This window comes from Eriocheir sinensis, unplaced genomic scaffold (genome assembly GCF_024679095.1).
Source record: "Eriocheir sinensis breed Jianghai 21 unplaced genomic scaffold, ASM2467909v1 Scaffold87, whole genome shotgun sequence".
Lineage (NCBI taxonomy): Eukaryota > Metazoa > Arthropoda > Malacostraca > Decapoda > Varunidae > Eriocheir > Eriocheir sinensis.
Genome location: NW_026112241.1, coordinates 53,639 through 74,745, shown reverse-complemented (window position 1 = coordinate 74,745; position 21,107 = coordinate 53,639). Strand labels below are relative to the sequence as shown.

The 21,107-nt window shown below is 44.2% G+C and overlaps 1 non-coding gene across 1 annotated transcript; it reads right to left on the bottom strand.

Moving 5' to 3' along the window:
- Window positions 1-1,787: 1,787 nt before the first annotated feature.
- On the bottom strand, window positions 1,788-1,861 carry Trnam-cau (transfer RNA methionine (anticodon CAU)). The gene has a single exon. It is a non-coding gene; the product is annotated as a tRNA-Met (tRNA).
- Between the last annotated feature and the right edge of the window lie 19,246 nt (window positions 1,862-21,107).

Below are 21,107 nucleotides of genomic sequence, written 5' to 3'. Positions count from 1 at the left end.
TCTTTTTAGGTGTATGGTTATCTAGGCGAACTGACATGCTTCTGTTATTTATATAATTATTAAACCAGAATTCATCAATATTTAATAAGGAACATTTATGTGGAAGAGTTTTATGGTTTACAGAATCAAACGCTTTTGAGAGGTCACATAATGTTAGCATCGAAACTTTCTTGTTGTCCATATGATCGTATATTTTGTCAGTAATGGTGGTTAGAGCTGTTTCCGTTGATAATCTGGGTCGAAAGCCATGCTGACTATTAGAAAGTAGATTATTGGTCTCTAAGTACTTGGACAGTTGTCTAGCAACAATTTTCTCGGGTATTTTAGACACAACGGGTAAAATTGATACAGGTCTGTAGTTACTCACAACATCAGGATCACCATTTTTATACAGAGGGACACCCAGTGCATGTTTCCATGACTCAGGGAACACACCGGGCACCAGGGACGTGTTGACGATACAGGTGAGGAAAGGGGCTATAACATAGAGCATCCCGGATAAACCGTAACGCTATACCGTCTGACCCAATAGAGTTGGTTGCATTAAGGCCTTTAACGGTTAAGATAATGGTGTTAGAGTCCACAGGCTCTGGTCTAAAAGCAGAATTAGCTTTAATGGGTTATACATGAGGACGGTCAACAGTAACTTTTTCTTCATTTCTTACTTCTTCTTGTGAACGTCTGAAAGAAGATTCTCCGACCTTCGAAAAGAATGTGTTGAACTCTTCAACTTTATCGTTTATGTTAAAAAAATTGTGAGTATTATTTTTGTTAGTCTTATTAGGAATAATTTCCCAGATAACTTTCCAATTAGCAGAGGTCTTTCCTTTACAATATTTCCAACGATCTTGGTAATGCTTTTACATATGTTTCAGCAGCTTTATACTGTTCCCACAATTCACTGTTGTTTGTATCTAATTTTAACTATCTTTGTAAGCCATCACGGTCCTCTATCGCCGCACGAATACCGCCTCCCACCCATGGTGCCGGTGTACCTTTCACAGCTTTAGTCACCACAGGGGCACACATTTCAAGACAATACATTATAATTTCGTTAAAAATACACACTTGTTTGTTAACGTCGTTAGTTAAAAATATTTTATTCATATAATGCCCATTGTCTAGAAGCAACAAACAGAAAGTGTCTTTATCATAGTGTTTCAGATTATGGAAGGTTTTCATCACCGTTTCTTTTCGAGGTTTTCTGAAATTTATAACAACAGACACCAAGTCATGGTCTGCAATGACTTGAGGGACCACGTCATGGGATAGAATGACCTCAGGTTTATTAGTTATAATAAGATCCAATAGAGTAGCTGAATGTGGACTTGTTCTTGTGGGTTTATCAATAATCTGAGTCAACTTGTTATCTCATGTTTATCAGCATGTCATCATTAAAATCACCCAAGATAAAAACACTTTTGCCACGCAAACATACCACCAGAGAGAGTTTTGCTGCTGCCGGCCATGGTGGACTTGGCCGAGGACAGCAAGTGGAGGGTGCGCCGGGCCATCCTAGAGTACGAGTCCCTCCTGGCCGGACACCTCAGGCTGGACCTGGCTGTGTCATTCACCTCTTGGTGTGCTGCGGGTCTCTCTTGAGACAGCCAGCCGCTCCCCTACGGAAGAGCACAGAGCTCGAAGTACCGATCTTTGGGTAGGACTGAGACCACTCACACACAACACACCGCGACAACAAGGACACAACTCTTTACCTGACGTCGCGTACCTACTCACTGCTAGGTGAACAGGGGCTACACGTGAAAGAAGATAAACCCAGCTTATTTTCACCCGGCCGGGGAATCGAACCCCGGTCCTTCTGGTTATGAGGCAGACGCTCTATCCACTGAGCTACCGGGCCGTGTGTGTGTGTGTGTGTGTGTGTGTGTGTGTGTGTGTGTGTGTGTGTATTTACCTAGTTGTAATGTTACAGGGCCTGAGCTAAGCTCATGTGGTCCCGTCTCCACATCTGTATCTGTCCAGTTTTTCCTTAAAGCCTTGCACACTCTTTGCCGATACTACTTCCTCACTTAGTCTGTTCCAAACCGCTACGTTTCTTTGTGGGAAGCTATATATTTTCATGTCTCTGAAACATCTTCCTTTTCTCAATATTTTACCTTATCCTCGTGTGTTGCTGGTGTCTTTTCCTTCTCTTAGTAGCCACTCCTAGTTATCTACTTCTTCTATTTTATTCCACAATTTATAAATTAGTGTGTGTGTGTGTGTGTGTGTGTGTGTGTGTGTGTGTGTGTGTGTGTGTGTGTGTGTGTGTGTGTATTTACCTAGTTGTGAAATACAGGAAAAGAGCCGTACTAGGCTCGTGCTGTCCCGTCTCCATAACGCTTATTATCCAGTTTGGCTTTAAATTCATGAATCGTTTTTGCACAGTCTCCTCGTCAAGTCCGTTTCATGTTGTTATGCCTCTTGTCACACTCCACTCTCTACAGTTCTCCATTCCGATTTTATGTCCTCAACCACTGTTCTCATCTCTCTTCCCCTTAGGTAGCTCTCCATCCAGTTCACCGTTTTCCCTTTCAATCCTCCGTTATTTTCCAGCTTCCATAGCAGTCTTGTATGTGGAACTTTGTCAAACGCCTTCTTCAGGTCCAAGTACACACAATCAACCCATCCGTCCCTCTCCTGTATTTTATCTGTCACTCTTGAGTAAAAGCTCAGTAAGTTTGTTACACATGAGCGCCCTTTTCTGAAGCCATATTGTTTACTTGTGTTTATATTATGCTCTTCTAGAAATCTCGTCCATTGTTTCTTTATCATTTTCTCACATATTTTACATACTACGCTGGTCAATGATACAGGTCTGTAGTTCAGGGGTTCTTCCTTTTTTCCACTTTTGTATATAGGGACCACTTCGGCTTTCCGCCACTCCTTTGACACTACACCAGTTGTTATTGAGCATTTAATGATGTCACATACTGGTCCAACCAACTCATTTCTGCATTCTTTCAATATGTAACCTGAGACTCCATCCGGTCCTTCAGCTTTCCTCTCTTGCAGCTACTCCATTATTTTATATATCTCCTCTTTAGTTACTATGACTTCTTCCATTTGAACATTTATCTTGTTTTCTTGTGGTTCGTTTAATTGTGATTCTTTTGTAAAAAATGCTGGAACTTTTTGTTTAGTGCCTCAATCATGTCTTTAGGATCGTTGATTTTCACATTTCCATCACTCAGTCTTTCTGTTGTTTCCCTTGGCTTGATGTTTCCATTTATAAATCTGTAAAACAGTTTATGTTGTTCCTTGCACTTTTCCACAATCTCCTTTTCATATCCCTTTTCTTCTTCTCTCCTCATTTTCACGTATTCATTTCTCGCTATCTTATAATCTTTTTCATTCCTTTGGTTTTTATTTCTTTTCCACCTTTTACATGTTTTGTCACTTTTTTTCTCTTTTGCCTCAGCACATTTTGCAGTAAACCAGTCCTTTTTTCCTTTTTCTTTAGGTTTGTATTCTGGTACAAATTTCATAACTCCTGATTTATATGCCTCCATGAAAATACCATACTTTTCTTGTACTTCACTTGTTCTCTTTAACCCGGCAGCGTCGGTGGACCCATTTTTGGGGCTCCCGCGAGTCGGTCCGCTGAAACGGCGGACCCAGTTTTGGGCTCCACTCAAAACGACTAATTCGAGCTAATTGTGGGCGGTGGCGGCATATAGCAACCCACCATGCATGAACTGGGTCATTGTGGTGGTTAATTGATCTTGAGGTGGGCTTATTTGTCTTTGGTGGTGTTGTAAGGTCATGGCAGACTGAATTAGCTATCCATACAGTAATCACTTGTCCAGTTCTCTAAAGTAGACAAGAAGCGACTCTCGGCTAGATGCCACGTGTCACGAGACTGTTTATTTTGTAGCAAACACTACCCAAAAAGAATGGAGTTTGAGTATAAGTAAATATTTTTAACTGCTTTATGGTTATGAGAGGAGTACTCTGATATACGTTCCATGCTCTTTTCATAGTCTCAAAATGCAGTGTAAGGTTGCCGTTTCTCGGCCACTTCTCGGCTTTCCCATAGCCGACGCCCACGGGTTAACTCATCCCAGTCCAGCTCTCCATAGTATTTCCTGAGATTTTCCGCGTCTGCCTTCCTGTAGTTTAACCTGTTTCTCTTATATGATTCATCCTCTTCACTTCCTTCCTCTTCTGTTTCCATCTCTATGATCACGTGGTCACTCTTACCCATGGGGCATCCATACCTTAATTCATTCGTCAAGAGTATTCCCTCTGTTAACACCAGGTCCAGTCTTGCCAGTTCGTCTTCACTTCCATATCTTGTGTTTTCCTTCACCCACTGCGTCATCAAGTTTTCCATCGTCAATCTTAAAAACCTTTCCCCCATGCCGTTTCACTACTTCCACTTTCAAACATCTCCCAATTTACTTCCTTACAATTAAAATTACCAACTAATAGGACTCTTTTTGTTTGCCTTGAGTAGTCTACTTAAACTCTGAATGGTATCTTCAATCATGGTCTCATATTCTTATTTACTCCATGAGTTAGTTCTTGGTGGTACATAAGTTGCTATAATCATCATCCTTTCTCTGTTTTTGTTCTACAGATTTACACTCACTATTTCCGCCTTTCCTTCTCCATATACTACTGATTCACTAATACCTCCTTCCTCGTCATTATCATCACTCCTCCACCACCTTTGCCGTTTCTATCTTTCCTCTATACATTGTAGTTGTTATCAAACACTATTTGGAGGACATCATTCAGTTTTGTTTCTGTTAAGCATACAATCTTGGGCTCTTTTTTCCTGTAGGTAGTCCTGTAATTCCAGTTAGATGTGTGTGTGTGTGTGTGTGTGTGTGTGTGTGTGTGTGTGTGTGTGTGTGTGTGTGTGTGTGTGTGTGTGTATTAACTACTTAATTTGCATCTTTGGAATTTTTTTGTCAATCGTGTAATATTCTGTGTGAGTGTGTGTCTGTATATGTGTGTGTGTGTGTGTGTGTGTGTGTGTGTGTGTGTGTGTGTGTGTGTGTGTGTGTATTTACCTAGTTGTATTTACCTAGTTGTGACATACGGGAAAAGAGCTACGCTCGCGCTGTCCCGTCTCCATATCCTCTCTTGTCCAACTTTTCCTTAAAATCATGAATGTTTCTTGTACAAACCACCACCTCCTCCAGTCCATTCCACAGCTCAATGCTTCTGTTTGGGAAGCTAAACTTTTTCACATCTCGCATACACGTGGTCGCCCTCAACTTCTTTCCATGGCCTCTCGTTTCTCTCTCGCTCCACACACCCAGGTCCTCTCTGTCCAGATTTTCCACCCAGCTGGCCACCCTGTACACCGCTATCAGGTCTCCTCTTTCTCTTCTTATCTCCAGGGTTGTGAGCCCCATGCCATTGAGTCTCCCCTCGTAAGTCCGATCCCTAAATTCCGGTACCATCTTAGTTGCTACTCTCTGTACTCTTTCCAGCTTTCTTATGTTCTTCTTTTCGTGAGGAGACCAGACCACTGCTGCATACTCCAACCTTGGCCTTATCATTGTAACTATTATTTTCTTCATCATCTCCTCGTCCAAATACACAAATGCCGTCCTTATGTTCGTCAGCAAATTCATAGTTTGTCCCGTTATCCTGTTGATCTGTTTGTCCGGTGACATGTTCTCTGAGATAGTGATTCCCAAATCTTTTTCTTCCATTCCTCTGCATATTATCTCACTTCCCATCTTATAATTATATTCACATCTTCTACCACTCCTACCAAACTCTATTTTTTTTACATTTCCCAAGGTTGAACTCCATCTGCCATATACCATTCCACTCTCATATTTTGTCGCGCGCGTGTGTGTGTGTGTGTGTGTGTGTGTGTGTGTGTGTGTGTGTGTCTGAGAGATAGACCTATACATTACCTGTCATATTCCAGGTCCGTCCACGCTCCTGTCAAGGCCGTGCTGGACAGGCTCAGTGACAACTCGGACACATGTCAAACAAATATCTTCCTTCAGAGGCACTGACAGGTACGCTAACACACTTTGTATATCCTAGGAAGCAGGCTCACCATTCTTTTTACTTATAAGACTACTACTACTACTACTACTACTACTACTACTGCTACTACTTTTTTTTTTTTTTTTACTACTACTACTACGGGCCTCCATCTATTAGAGTTGCGTTGTGAGCGGTATATTTTCTCATATCCTTTCACAAAGCAATTCATTGGCCCCACCCCGCCAATGATTGTGGCCGACAACCAACTTTATTTAATATTACAAACTTTACTAAACATTTTATTTTTAAGCTAACAGAGCTTGTGGTTGATACGACTACCAACCACCGTCGCCTCAAAGTCCAGGTCAGCAATGCGGGTGGTTTTGGGTGCAGGTGACCTGGTTCCTCTCAGGCAGACCAAGGCTGACCTCAGGAGGGAGAAGGACAGCCTGCATCTCATCCAGGCGACCACACTGCTTCTTGGCTGTTGTTTCTTATCCGCCAGTGTTTCGGCGAGTCTTGCGTAGAAGCTCTGCGCCCTTGGTCCCATCCCTCCTGCCGTCGTGAATACTACCGGGGTGAAGGAGCCCTGGTCCACATTCTGTATTCTTTCTTCATATGCTCTGTTCTTCTCTTGTTCGTTTCTTCTGTGGGCTGCATCAAGGGTCAGGTCTCTGTGGCAATGGGCCATGGGATCAAAGATCCTTATATCAAAGTATGCCCTTTGTCCACGAGTCCAAAACCCTCTGGCGCTAACATCCACTCGTGCTTCGTTCGAAACATTAGCGGTGCGTCTGGCGAGGTGTTCGCCTTGCAGAGGGAGCAGCATGGGTTCCACAGTCACGTCGTGGCAGACTTCTTTCAGCATCTGAGCTGTTACGTCTCTCACTTCATCATGTCTCATGCAGACGAAACTTCCTCTCTTGCATGTCATGGCATGATTTTGGTTGAAGGGTGAGCCACAGTTACACATGTTTGGGAGCCCATCCACGGGCCAGCCATACCTGAGGGCAAGGGCATCAGTAAATTCTTTTTTTGTTTAAGTTGAAGCCTTTTGCCCTGATAGGTAGTGTGGTTAGCCAGTTTGAAGCGCCCACTTCCTGTGCAATATCTGTCCTCCTCCTTGCGTCTTCTGGGAGTTCTCTCATTAGGTCACTCAGAGTGTCTCTCTGTTTTCCTTCTCTGTTTATGGAGATTTCATTCCTTAGTGACCTAATATCTTGAGGGTTGTCTTCACCCCTTTCATTTTGATTGGTAATATATCCGGTCAAGGAGGCTGTGATTCGGATTGAGTTCCCGAATTCAGACTCAGCCAGATTTTGCGGGTTGGTGATGCCGAGCCCACCCATTCTTGGCGGCAACTCCAGCAATCTTCTCTCCTGGTCACTGGGACATCTCCCATTTGCTATCGCCGGTATGAAGGTGTTTCTGATAGCATCTTCCAGAGGTTTTAGTAACGGAGCAACATCAGGAACTGTCCTCATGAGGTAGTTCCATTTATGCTTGACACCGTACGTAAATGCTGCGTAGGCTGCCTGCGGTTCTGTTTTGGCGATCTCGCTCAGTCTCTGCAGTTCGGACTCCCAGCGCTTTACAGCCGTTTTCACATATTCGGTTCTGTATTCAGCTGTTCCAATGGCTGCCCCGAGGTGTCTTTCTCCAGTCACTGACAGTTTCACGTTACTGCCCTGGAATACTGTTTTGGCCCGATCGTATGCCTCTGGTTTTACAATCACCACAGACTTCGTGGCGTTGGGATGGTACCCTATTTTAGGGCCATGTTCATTGACGAGGTCCCACCATTTCCTGAGGTCTGCAGACTTTCCTACACCGGTGAGGTCATCCGCATACGCCACCTGTTTGACGTTGGTGTTTTCATGGCGGATGATGTCCTGCAGCTTCATCATTCCCATGGCAAACATTGCCATGGCCACTGGGTCCCCTTGGGTGGTGCCTTCTGAAGATTGTATGGCCACCGGGTCTCCAAGTCGTTGGTTATTATGACTGCTGATGAACAGTCTGGCAGGTTCCTTGTATGTATTTTCAATATATTGGGCGAATATAGGGCACTTGATTTTGATGTTGTGCAGTGCTGTCTCCCTATTGAAGTTGTTGAACGCATTTGCAGCGTCCACCATCAGCACCGCCTCGCATTCTGGGTCTTCGAACATTCTCCTGACAGCGTGAATGGCCGCTTCACATCCAGCCTGCTGACCCGCACACACTTGGAGGTTTCCCACCGCCTTCCTCACGTCGTCCTTCACCACCTCCATGACAGCCTTGCCTATGATCCTCCTGAGCACCTCCCCTATCCCGATGGGGCGACAGCCTGGTTTTTTATCCAGCGGGATGAGCCGGCAGGCCATCAAAGGCTCGAGGTGTTGGCAATTCTCTGACGCCAATTTTCTTGCTAGGGCGGCTATTGCGTCGCGAAGATCCACAGCTGGATTACCAAAGATGTTCTTACTGAGGAGGTGTTTCCACCCCTTGGCATCCAAGCCTGATGGTCCAGCCGCTCCCTGCGTGTGAAGGGCGTGCTTCCAGATCACGTCACCGCTAATATGGTCGAAGACAACTCGATGCGGTGGGGTGTAGTCTCCAAGGAACTTCATTTCTGGGTGTGCAGGTCTAGCATCTGGATGCTTGTCCTTGAGGATCTGGCGTGTCTCTTCCGTCATGGGAAGGACTCCGCTGCCTCATCTTCTATTGACAGTGATCTAGTTGCCATGGCCACTTTGCCTTGTCTCATCTTGTCAGCAAAGTTTCTAGCCCTGTCGTTACTGTCCTTCTTGCGACTATTACGTCTGCCTAGTCTCTCCTGCAGTGTTTTAGCCTCGTCAAGTAGCTTCCGGACGTCCCCTTTCCTCCACAGCTCCATTCTTCTTTGTACCGCCTTCACGTCCTCAGATTGGTTCGACTTTTTGTGAGTCCGTTGGCATATGAGGTGCGGTAGTATGGCCAGAATCTTTAAAGCGTAGGGGGCGATTTGCGTGGAGTTGTTGTACGCTCTAACGAGGTAGGTTTTCTCCTCTATCAAGGTTTTGGTGGCGTTACATCTCGGGGCCTCAAATACGTTATTGGGAGAAAACGTTACCACATGATTGTAAGCGTCTCGCACCCACTCCTCTGTCTCCTCCAGTGTCCACCTCTGCCAGAAGCGGAGCTCGCGCGAGGCGTCCTCACCCTGGTCACCTTGCCCTTGTCTCTCGCCACCTGCACCCCCCTCCACCTGATCATCTCCAGCGCCTTCATTGGCCTGTCCACCCAGCACCACTTGTGGTTGCTCCCCATTTTCCACATCCTGCCGTTGATTGTTTGGGTTTCGACAATCTCCACCTCTCTTACAGTTCACACAGGGCTGGCCTCGTCTTACGCACGAGCATTGAACACAGTTTTGATTTCGAGACGAACAAATGCAACATTGAGGGGGCTCCATTTCGGTGCCATTATGCATGCTAGTGTATCTTAGTTGCTATTTGTGGTGATGAATAGAGCAATAGTAGTAGACCCCACTTTTACTCTTGTCTCCCCCCATATACCTACACACAGACATACACTTACATATGCTTACTCTACCTTTACGGTAATATTAGAATGATTGTTTATTTTTCCACTACCATTGCTCCTCGCCAACACTTTACAATTTTACTAATGCACCTGACCCTACACATTAAAGTTGAGTAGTAGTAGTAGTAGTGATATCATTACCAGCAGTTCGCCGAGTCAGATACTCTGTGTTTTATGGACCTCAGGCGGGGGTGGGAAGTTACTGGGCAGCGGGGCGGGGTTAGCAGGGACCCGGGAAGTGAGGGGATGTGCGTGGGTAGCGTTAGGGGGTGGGGGGGGTTAGGGGCTGTTACTGTTTGCCCTCGGTCTTGAAAACTGACCCACCTCCGCCCATCCCGACACGCCTGCCAGAACTCACCACTCCCCTATAAATCACTGACATTTAATCTATTTGACATACTGAGAAAATATATTGGATGATGTACATGGAAAAACTATAACTTGCTCTCTCTTCTCTCTCCCTCTCTCTCTCCCCTCTCTACTCTCACTCCCCCTCCCCTCCTCCTCTACCACTCTCTCCCCCTCTTCTCCACTCTCTTTCCCTCCTTTCCCCTCTCTCCCTCTTTCCCTCCCTCTTTCCCTCAGCTCTGCCTTCCAATTTTCCACCTTCCGGCCGTCCGTCACAGAGTCGAGCGTCGCTCACAAGCACCGAGGGGACGTGGGCCACTTGACCCAATATTTATCGTTACACCGATGTTTCTCACACTGCCGGCCAGCACACGGCCTCTCTCAAAAGCAGTAATTCGTAATTAACACCTGCATCGTCAATGGCACCAGATTGCACTATATTTCGTTACGTTCACTGCACGTTCACGCGTACGAAGGTATACATTCCAAGGCGGTATCGGTTATAGGACCTAACTTATGACACAAAATAAAGGAGCTAATCACAGCACGTCCTCTCCCTACGCTACTACTATTGCTACTACTACTGCTGCTGCTGCTGCTGCTGCTGGTGCTATTGTTACCAGAGATATACCATTACAGTTTGCCTTATAACTTCCTGGACCTCTACCTATTTCACTATATTATTTGCTTTTTTACATTGATTGACTTATTTTCTGCTGTTTCTGCTGCTCCCAGGCTAGAAGTAGGTCAGGACCCAGAGCAGGGAGGGGCGTTAATCTCAGGTGAGGTCACTAGTCAGGTCAGTAGCTTGGAGGGTGAGTACAATAGTCTGGTCAGGGAGATTAAACTAGGACAGAAACAGTTTATACCTCACAGGGAAGTCAGGTCAACAGGTAATTACCCGCGATGGATGACAGACAGGCTGAAAACTGAAATAGGAAGGAAAAGAGGACTATATGTTAGAATTAAAAGGGGGAAACTCACCTAAGGGATAGTTACAACGATTTAGCTAGAACAGTAAAGAAGAACACACGTATGGCAAAACGTAATTATGAGATTAGAATTGCCAGGGAAACAAACACCAATCCAAAGGGCTTCTTTCAGCTGTATAAGACCAAGGTTAGGGATAAGATAGGGCCGCTTAAGTCAGGAAAATCACTGATTGATAGGGATTAGGAAATGAGCGAGGCGTTAAATATATATTTCTTAACTGTATTTACCAAAGAAAGACTAGATGATATACCTCAGGGAGAAGAGGTAGAAGGATTAACCGACACCAACATAAGTAGGGAGCTCATGATTAGACTGATAGATAGACTTAAAGTCACTAAGGCGCCAGGGCCCGATGAACTTTTCCCCAGGGTATTAAAGGAATGTAAAACTCAAATCAGTGGGCAGTTAACAGAAGTTTTTAGGAAGTCACTAGACACAGGGGTGGTGCCTGTTTCATGGAGGTAGGCACACGTTATTCCAATATTTAAGAAGGGAGACAAATCTTTTATGGAGAACTATAGGCCAATTAGTTTGACGTCAGTTATTGGTAAAATGTATGAGTCAATAATAGCTGATAGCATTAGGGACCATATCGACAGACATAATTTAATTCACGACCCACAGCATGGGTTTATTAAAGGAAAGTCGTGCCTCACTAATCTTTTATTCTTTTACAATAGAGTATACGAGGCAGCTGAAAATGATCAGAGCTATGATGTATTATATCTTGATTTTAGTAAGGCCTTCGATAAGGTAAATCACCAGACTGTTAAATAAAGTCAGGGCTCATGGAATAAGAGGGAAGGTATTTGTTTGGATTAAGGCGGGGTTTAGCGACAGAAAACAGACGGTTACCATTAACGATAAAAAAAATCCGAATGGGGTAATGTTGCCAGTGGGGTTCCTCAAGGTTCAGTTTTAGGCCCGCTTTTATTCATTATCTACATCAGTGGCATAGACAATGGGATAACTAGTGACAAAGGTAAATTTGCAGACGACACCAAAATAGGACGCACTATTAGGACAAGGGAGGATGCTAGAGCACTGCAGAAGGATCTCAACAAACTGTCAGCTTGGTCAGAAAAATGGCAGATGAATTTTAACATCACCAAGTGTAGCGTACTTAGTGTAGGAACACGCAACCCATTACACGGGTGTAGTTTAGACTCCACAGCGATAGGCAGATCAAAGTGTGAAAGGGATTTGGGAGTGTTAGTGAACTCTGACCTAAAACTAAGGAAGCAATGCATTAGTGCGAGGAATAGGTCTAACATGGTATTAGGCTTTATTAACAGGACGGTAACCAACAGGAATGCAGAGGTCATCCTCAGACTCTATTTAGCGTTAGTTAGGCCACACTTAGATTATGCTGTCCAGTTTTGGTGCCCATGCACGCTACAAAATGAACATCAGTTTGCTAGAATCAGTTCAGAGGAGGATGACCAAGATGATTCAGTGGCTGAGGAACCTCCCATATCAAGATAGGCTGAAACATCTCAACTTACATTCACTAGAAAGACGAAGAGTGCGGGGAGATCTGATAGATGTATTCAAATGGGTACTGAGAATTAGGCAGCAGGATAGAACACAGAAGGGAAATAGGCAAGCATTGGTCTAGTAATAGATTGATGGGGGAATGGAATATACTCGGCAATCACATAGCTAGTGCAGGGACGATAGCTTGTTTTAAGAGTAGACTGGATAGCTACATGGACGAGGATGACAGGTGGTAGAGAGGTGTGTGTGCAGTAAGGAGACAGGGTACTGGAGCGTACGCCCGTACCGATGGTAAACGAGGATCAAGCCTCTACCTGTAAGCCCTGAAACTACACCTCACCCATCGTAAGTTGTGGGGGGGATTCTGGAGCTGCCCTGTGTAGGCCACTCGGCCTCTTGCAGTTTCCCTGTGTTCTTATGTTCTTATGTTCTTCTTCTTTTGACCCTTAAAGCTTTGTAGCACTTCTTAAATCCTCCTCCTCAACACTTATACTTCACACCATGCACTAGTCACTTTACAGTGCACACTTATACATTTCACCCTGAACCTAGGTGTTTTTATGTTCTTTTCTTCCCCTGACTTTGCTTTTCTATCCACTTTTGTTAATAGTTTCCACTATTACGGGGTTGTAGCAGTCGTAGTTGCCAGATAGCAGGTGATTGAGTTGTCTAGTACAGGGGTGGAGGATCGGCTTGTTGAAAAATAGTAAAAATAACGACACTGTTATGAATGTCAAAAAGAGGTATTTAGAAAAAGTGATAAATCACACTAACAGGAGTATCCAGCTACGACTGTCAATGTATTTATATATTTTTTTGTGTGTGAATATTTATCTCTCTCCTTATACTATATCTTATTTATTTCCTCTTTTGTATGTCTAATTTGATGATTTTTATAAGATATTAATGTTGGAAAATCTTTATCACAGAAAAAAATATATATCTGAAAAAAAGATATGCATTAAAACACAATAATATAACATTTTAGTTGGAGAGCGCAGGACACTCTCGGCCTAACTTGGATGACTCATACTTTGAGCTGTCAGGCCTACTTTATAATCGAGAGAGCAATGGCCTGCCTAGCGCCCAGCCCCTTCGGCCTTCCCCTGAGCCTCTCTCTTAGACCAGTGTCTGCTTAGCTGTCGTGTGGGGAGGGAGTACGTCGCCCGGCTCCTGCCACTCCTCTTGACAGATTCCTGGCGCCGCCCTACGAGCCGCCCCTTTCCTCGTAGCCTTCAAGTGTCAGAGTGAAGGGCGCCTCTGAGCTTGATAAGGGAAGGGTAAGGGGCGAGGAGTGCTGAGAGGATAGTAGCGTTGTGGCGGTCGCTGTGTTGTTACCGGTGATTTATAGTTGAACACGGACACTTGTTTGGCGGTTACTGTGTTGCTGGTTGTGTTGCTGCGGTGGTGTATGTGTTGCTGCTGACCCTCCGACTGAAGGATCCTGGTTACTGTTGTGTGCTTGTTCCTTCCTCTGCCTCCTCTTACCACCTGCAAGTTTAACCAGGTGAGTTATGATTCTTATTGTTGGTACTATTATTATTACTATTATTATTATTATTATTATTATTATTATTATTATTATTATTATTATTATTATTATTATTATTATTATTATTATTATTATTATTATTATTATTATTATTATTATTATTATTATTATTATTATTATTATTATTATTATTATTATTATTATTATTATCATTATTATTATTATTATTATTATTATTATTATTATTATTATTATTATTATTATTATTATTATTATTATTATTATTATTATTATTATTATTATTATTATTATTATTATTATTATTATTATTATTATTATTATTATTATTATTATTATTATTATTATTATTATTATTATTATTATTATTATTATTATTATTTATTATTATTATTATTATTATTATTATTATTATTATTATTATTATTATTATTATTATTATTATTATTATTATTATTATTATTATTATTATTATTATTATTATTATTATTATTATTATCATTATTATAATTATTATTATTATTATTATTATTATTATTATTATTATTATTATTATTATTATTACTGTTATTATTATTATTATTGGTATTATTAGTGTTGCTTTTTCGTCGATCGAGTGAGTTTGCAATGGAATGTCTGTCGGGAGTTTTTCTTTGCATCTACTACAACACGTTTTCTGTCCGTTCAGGTGAATGCTACAGGTGTGTGTGTGTGTGTGTGTGTGTGTGTGTGTGTGTGTGTGTGTGTGTGTGTGTGTGTGTGTGTGTGCGTGCGTGCGTAGGAAGTTCTTCACCCCGCCTCCTCGATGTGGTCATGGAAGAACCTGTTGGCAGAGGTGTTGTAGGAGAGTGACAGTGTTTTCACCAGCGCCTCCTCCTCCCCTCCTCCATCTACTCCTCCCCCCTCCACCACCTCCTCCTCCTCCTCCTCCTCCTCCTCCCAGGCTTTCTGCTGCCTGCCAGTCCATGTTCCCTCCTCCTCCTCCTCCTCTGCCTCTTCCTCTTCTTCGTCCTCCCTTTCACCTTCACCCCCGTGCCTTCAAATCTCGCCGTCATGCCCAAACACTCAATTTGCGACGTCTGGCGGAAGTGTAGTCGCGGCGAGTCGAGGCAGATCGGGGGAACGGAAGGCGGCGGAGAGTTATTGCTTTGCTCGTCTCCTCTTTCGGTTTGAGGAGAGTGAGACCCGTATTCTCAACCCTTTCGGCGCCCAATTAAACATATTTTACAAGGCTTTTGCAGGCGTTTCGGGCATTTTCAGGGGTAGTTTAATGGTCCTGGTGGTTGTTTAACTCTTCTTCTGTACCATGAATGTGAAAAATCCTCATGAAAGTCCGATTAATCTTCATTTTGACCTTTGGAAATAGTTTATGTGCGAGGTGGAGGCGTCTGAGAATACCGCCCTGACGTGAGGTGAAGTGGAGCGGCGGGGACGTGGAAGCGTCTCGGGGAGGCAGTGAGAAGGATCTGGGAACGTTAAAGGAGTCTGTGGCTGTGTTAGGATGATTTAAAAGAGAGTTGCATGGATTGTTTTACGGGAGAATGTGAATGCCTAAGAAAGTGTTTGTGGATTTGACGTGAGGTGAAGGGAAGCGGCGGGGAGGTGGAAGCGAGTGACTCAAGGAGGATAAAAGAAGGATCTGGGAGCGTAGGAATGATAAACGGAAATAGATACGAGGAATGCGGAAAACAGATAAAAAGAATGCAAGAAATAGATAGAAAGGATGCGTAAAGACAGATGAAAAGAGGCGTCCAATAGATCAAAGGATGACAGACGCGTTACACTGGGGGGGCGTTGCCCTTCACCTCCGCCAACCCGCGTCACCTCAGGACACTCACAGGGGCCCCAGGTGAGCAGGGACTCGCACGTGGCGTTAACTCCCTGTAAAGAGGGATATATACCGCCCTTCTCTCCTATCATAGCCTTCTTATTCCCTTCCCTCCTTCCCATCCTAGCATCCTTCCAATATACCGCCCTCCTCTCCCTTCATATCCTTCTTATTCCCTTCCCTCCTTCCCATCCTAGCATCCTTCCAATATACCGCCCTCCTCTCCCTTCATATCCTTCTTATTCCCTTCCCTCTCTCCCATCCTAGCCTCCTTCCAATATACCGCCCTCCTCTCCCTTCATATCCTTCTTATTCCCTTCCCTCCTTCCCATCCTAGCATTCTTCCAATATACCGCCCTCCTCTCCCTTCATATCCTTCTTATTCCCTTCCCTCTCTCCCATCCTAGCATTCTTCCAATATACCGCCCTCCCCTCCCTTCATATCCTTCTTATTCCCTTCCCTCTCTCCCATCCTAGCATCCTTCCAATATACCGCCCTCCTCTCCCTTCATATCCTTCTTATTCCCTTCCCTCTCTCCCATCCTAGCATCCTTCCAATATACCGCAATCCTCTCCCTTCATATCCTTATTCCCTTCAGTCTCGCCTGACCTCCTCAAAGGGACGGACGTTGACCTTGCTGCTGCTGCGGCATCAAACCTTAACCTTGCTTTTCACCTCGTCTGGTGAAACGACACTTGTTATTTTGTGTGTGAATCGACTCCGTGTGTTACATTTTAACGTCACAACTTTTGAAATCCGTTCATCCACGTTTTTAATTAACCGTTACTTAAATAGGACCGTACGCCTTCTCATAAATCGAACGACTAACTGTGCTTGTTTACATGTCTTATTTAGCACCACTCAACCTAATTAATTAACGTCTAACTCAGTGCTGTGACGCGTCTAACTAGTGTTTGAAGTGTTGCGAGGATTACCTTACAGTGAGAGGACTTCCCTGCTGAGCTGAGCGGTTAAGTTATATATCGACTTTTTTGTGTTTCCTGTCTTTCCTCAGTAGGATTACAACTACACGACCTAACACAGCACCCAGTGAAAGACAGTGAGCTTCTTGTGTCTAACTAACGTAGAAAATCTGTCACTAACGTAGAAGTACAAAGCTTGACCCGTATACCAGCACACCTGTTTTGAAAAGGAGGAAAAGTTTAATCCCCCAGAGAATTTTAATCCCGGAGGGAAAACACGTGTGGGCCCTCATAGACGCCACACCTCAAACTCTCCCGCGTGACTCGACCGATTTAAAGCCGCCTCCCTCCAGGTGTTCACCTTAGTCCACGCGGATACAAAATTCATCTTAACTGTAAAGCACACAGTTATATCGTCTTGCAACAGTAAATAAAAAAAGAAGTAATCATGCCGTCCAACTATTTCAATTGCTGTAATTGTTCAAAGAAATATGCTGCGATTCACTACCAAACCAGCGACTCGATGTGTAGGTACTGTGTCTTAGACTTACGTATTCAGGCACTACAAACAACCAACGAGGATCTACAACGCTCCAATGCGTTGCTCTGGGACACCATGATGTCCTTCCCTCAACTCCCTACTCCTCCTTCTTCTTCTTCTTCTTCTTCTTTCCCCGCCCTTCCTACTCCAGCTTCCTCCTCCTCAAACTCATATTCTGACGTTCTGACCCAATTACATACCTCCTCCTCCTCCTCTGCCTCGCCTGAACCCGCCTCCATCCTTACTATTCCTTCCGCCCCATCCACCTCCCTTGCTACCTCATCCACTCCCACTCCCTCTTCTCCCTCCACCACCCTTGACTCCTCCCCTATCCTCATCACCACTCCATCTTCCCCTTCCACCTCCAACACGATCTCCTCTGCCTCGCCTCAACCACCCCACTCCTCTGCAACGCCTGAACCCGCCGCCACCCCTACCATTCCTTCTATCCCATCCACCTCCCTTGCTACCTCATCCACTCCCACCCAGAGAATAGAGTCAATTTAGTTGGAGACAGTGTGGTGAGAGGCCAACTTACGGAGTTTTGTGGTCGGAATACGTTGACACGGCAGCGTTTCTGTATCCCCGGAGCCAAACTAGACGATATTGAATCAGCTGTCGATGCAGTTTCAGTAAATGCGAAGGACGACACAGTGTATCTGATCCATGCGGGAACCAACGACCTTCAGTCAATTCAAATTCAGGACATGTTAGCAAAATACCGTCAAGTCATTCGGAAATACAAGACCTAGTCCCCTCACATCATCGTCTCTGGAATTCTACCGAGAGTCAATACGTTCGCCGGATACAACAACAGTAAAGCGTACGGCGTCAACACTAGTCTAAAGCAGTTATGTAACGATGAAGGCGTAGGGTTCACGAACGCATGGCATCACTTCAACCAGCGCCCAGATTTGTTTTGGGAGGACGGACTCCACTTGAACGAGTTTGGTTCGGCGCGGCTAGGAAGGCTCCAGAACGATGCAGTTGAAAGCTTCTCGAAAAGCTATTCAAAAAACTGGAAGCGAGGGCAAGGCAAAGGCAACCCTTGATCAACCGCACCGTAGCGTCGATGCGGCTTGCAAGAAACTCTGTAACCAACGACGCCTCCGACAAGCGAACTCATTCAACACGACGCGGCCAAACCAATAGTCACATTTCCATTTTGTACACAAATGCACGCAGTCTATTACCCAAAAAGGACGAAATTAGGGCGTATATTGCAACTGAGAAACCAGATGTGGTAGCCATCACAGAGATTTGGGCCAACTCTGCACATCTAGTATCTGAACTGTCATTTCCCGGGTACGAAAGCTTCCAAAAAAATCGAATGCACAAGAAAGGAGGAGGAGTAATTTGCTACGTAAAAAGTACGCTCCCTGCCATAAAAATAGACAAACAGGACGCAGAGAATTACGACTCCGTCTATGTGGAAATAACTGCGAATAATAAGAAACTAACACTTGCGACCGTATACAGGCTTCCAAAACAACAAGCAGCCGATGACACTGCCCTGTACGAAGAGGTTCACTCTTTAACACAAAGTAAACAAGCAATAATAATTGGGGACTTTAATTGCCCTAACATTGACTGGGGACAATTGACTGGAGATCAAGAGGGTAACAGGCTTATAGAAATGGTGGAGGATTCGTTCCTCACTCAAGTTGTAACTCAACCAACAAGAGAAAACAATCTGCTGGATCTGGTATTAGTAAGCGACCCCGACCTCATTCGCGACTGTGAAGTTGGTGAAAAAATTAACGGTTGCGATCACCACTTAATCCGTTTCAATGCCAACATAAGTCACAAACTCGAAGACAATCCGTCAGTGATACCAGACTACAAAAAAGCAAATTTCAACCTAGCCCGTGAGCTGCTTCCCTCTGCGACCTGGGACAAACTTCACCTAACCGACAATACAATCGACAACGTGTGGAACAACTTCAAAGATAAGCTTTTGGGAATAGAAAAGGCTACAGTGCCGACGAAGCCCAGGCGAGTAAATGGTGCCGTAGATCCACCGTGGATGACCAGAGAAATAAAAAGGGCGGTAAACTTAAAAAAAAGGAATTATAACCTAATGAAAGAGAATGACACGGCCGAAGCCCGTACCCAGTACCACAACAGCCTCAGAGCTTGTCGCACCCTTATTCGGAGTAGTAAACGCAACTACGAAAAACAAATAGCGCGTGACATCAAGACAAACTCAAAAAATTTTTTCACATACATCAGATCGAAAAAGAAAGTAAAATCCAATATTGGTCCCCTGACAGACGAGACTGGAGCTGCAACTCAGGACAGTAAACAGATGGCCAGAATCCTCAACAGTAACTTCGCATCCGTATTCACAGTCGAGAACATCGAAACCATGCCCGAGAACCTTGACCTGCCGAGGGGAATCACGCCCCTGAAAATTGACTCAATATGCGACCAAGAAGTGAAAGAGTATTTGGATAAACTCGACACGAACAAGTCAACAGGACCTGACGGTTTGTCCCCGCGGTTATTAAAAGAGCTTAAACAACAAATACTTCAGCCACTCACTAACATATTCAACCAGTCTGTTCAATTGAAAAAGGTCCCGGAAGACTGGAAGATGGCGAACGTAACACCAATTTTCAAAAAAGGAGACAAAAGCGTTGCATTAAACTACAGGCCCATAAGTTTGACATCGGTGGCAGGAAAAATACTCGAAAAGATTATTAGAGACAAACTTGTTAAGTTTCTAGAAGACAATAATGTAATCTCCGACACCCAGCATGGCTTCAGAAACAAGCGCTCCTGCCTAACGAATTTATTAGACTTCTTCCAAGGTATATATAAGAACTGGGATGCCCACATCCCCAGTGATGTTATATACCTGGACTTTCAGAAAGCCTTCGACAAGGTACCGCACGAGCGACTCCTTAAGAAACTGCACTCGGCGGGCATTGGAGCCAATCTGATCGCGTGGATAAGAGATTGGCTCACCGACAGAAAACAACGAGTACTACTAAACGGACAGCCTTCCGATTGGCTTCCAGTCACTAGTGGAGTGCCTCAAGGGTCAGTGCTGGGACCCATTCTCTTCATCATATATATCAACGACCTCGAATCAGGACTGAAATCCACAATATCGAGATTTGCTGATGACACTAAGGTGGGGGGAAAGGCCCTCACAAAGACCGACTGCGAAATCATTCAGAAAGACCTCAATCACATTATCGAATGGTCGGAAAAATGGCAAATGTCCTTTAATGTTGACAAATGCAAAGTCATGCACATTGGGTCCAGAAATAGTAACCACACATACATCATGAATGGGAGACCTCTGCAAGCGATGCAGGAGGAAAAGGATCTTGGAGTCACTATCAGCAGTGACCTGAAACACGTGAATCACTGTAAAAAAGCATACAACAAACCCAACACTATGCTCGGGTTCATAGCGAGGAACTTCGAGTGTAAAACGCCAGACGTGATGCTATCCTTGTATAATTCCATGGTAAGACCGCACCTCGAGTATGCAGTACAGTTCTGGTCTCCTAATTACAGAAAGGACATTGATTTACTGGAAAGGATTCAACGACGCGCCACGAAAATGATACCAACCTTAAGGGCTCAACCGTACGAGGAACGACTCAAGCGACTCAATCTCTTTACATTAGAGAAAAGACGCCTACGAGGAGATATGATTCAAGTCTTCAATTATCTGAAAAAATTCAATAACGTCGATTACTCCAATTTCTTTGAACTGCAAACCAACCTAAGAACTAGAAATAACGGTTTACCCATTTAGTCTAGTCGATGTAACACAGACATCGGAAGGAGTTTCTTTTCAAACCGAGTCATCCGTCACTGGAACAATCTTCCTTCAGAAGTAGTAAATGCGAATACTATCAACTCCTTCAAATATAGAATCGACCGTCACTTAGCTGCGTCGGGAGTAAACTGAATATTGA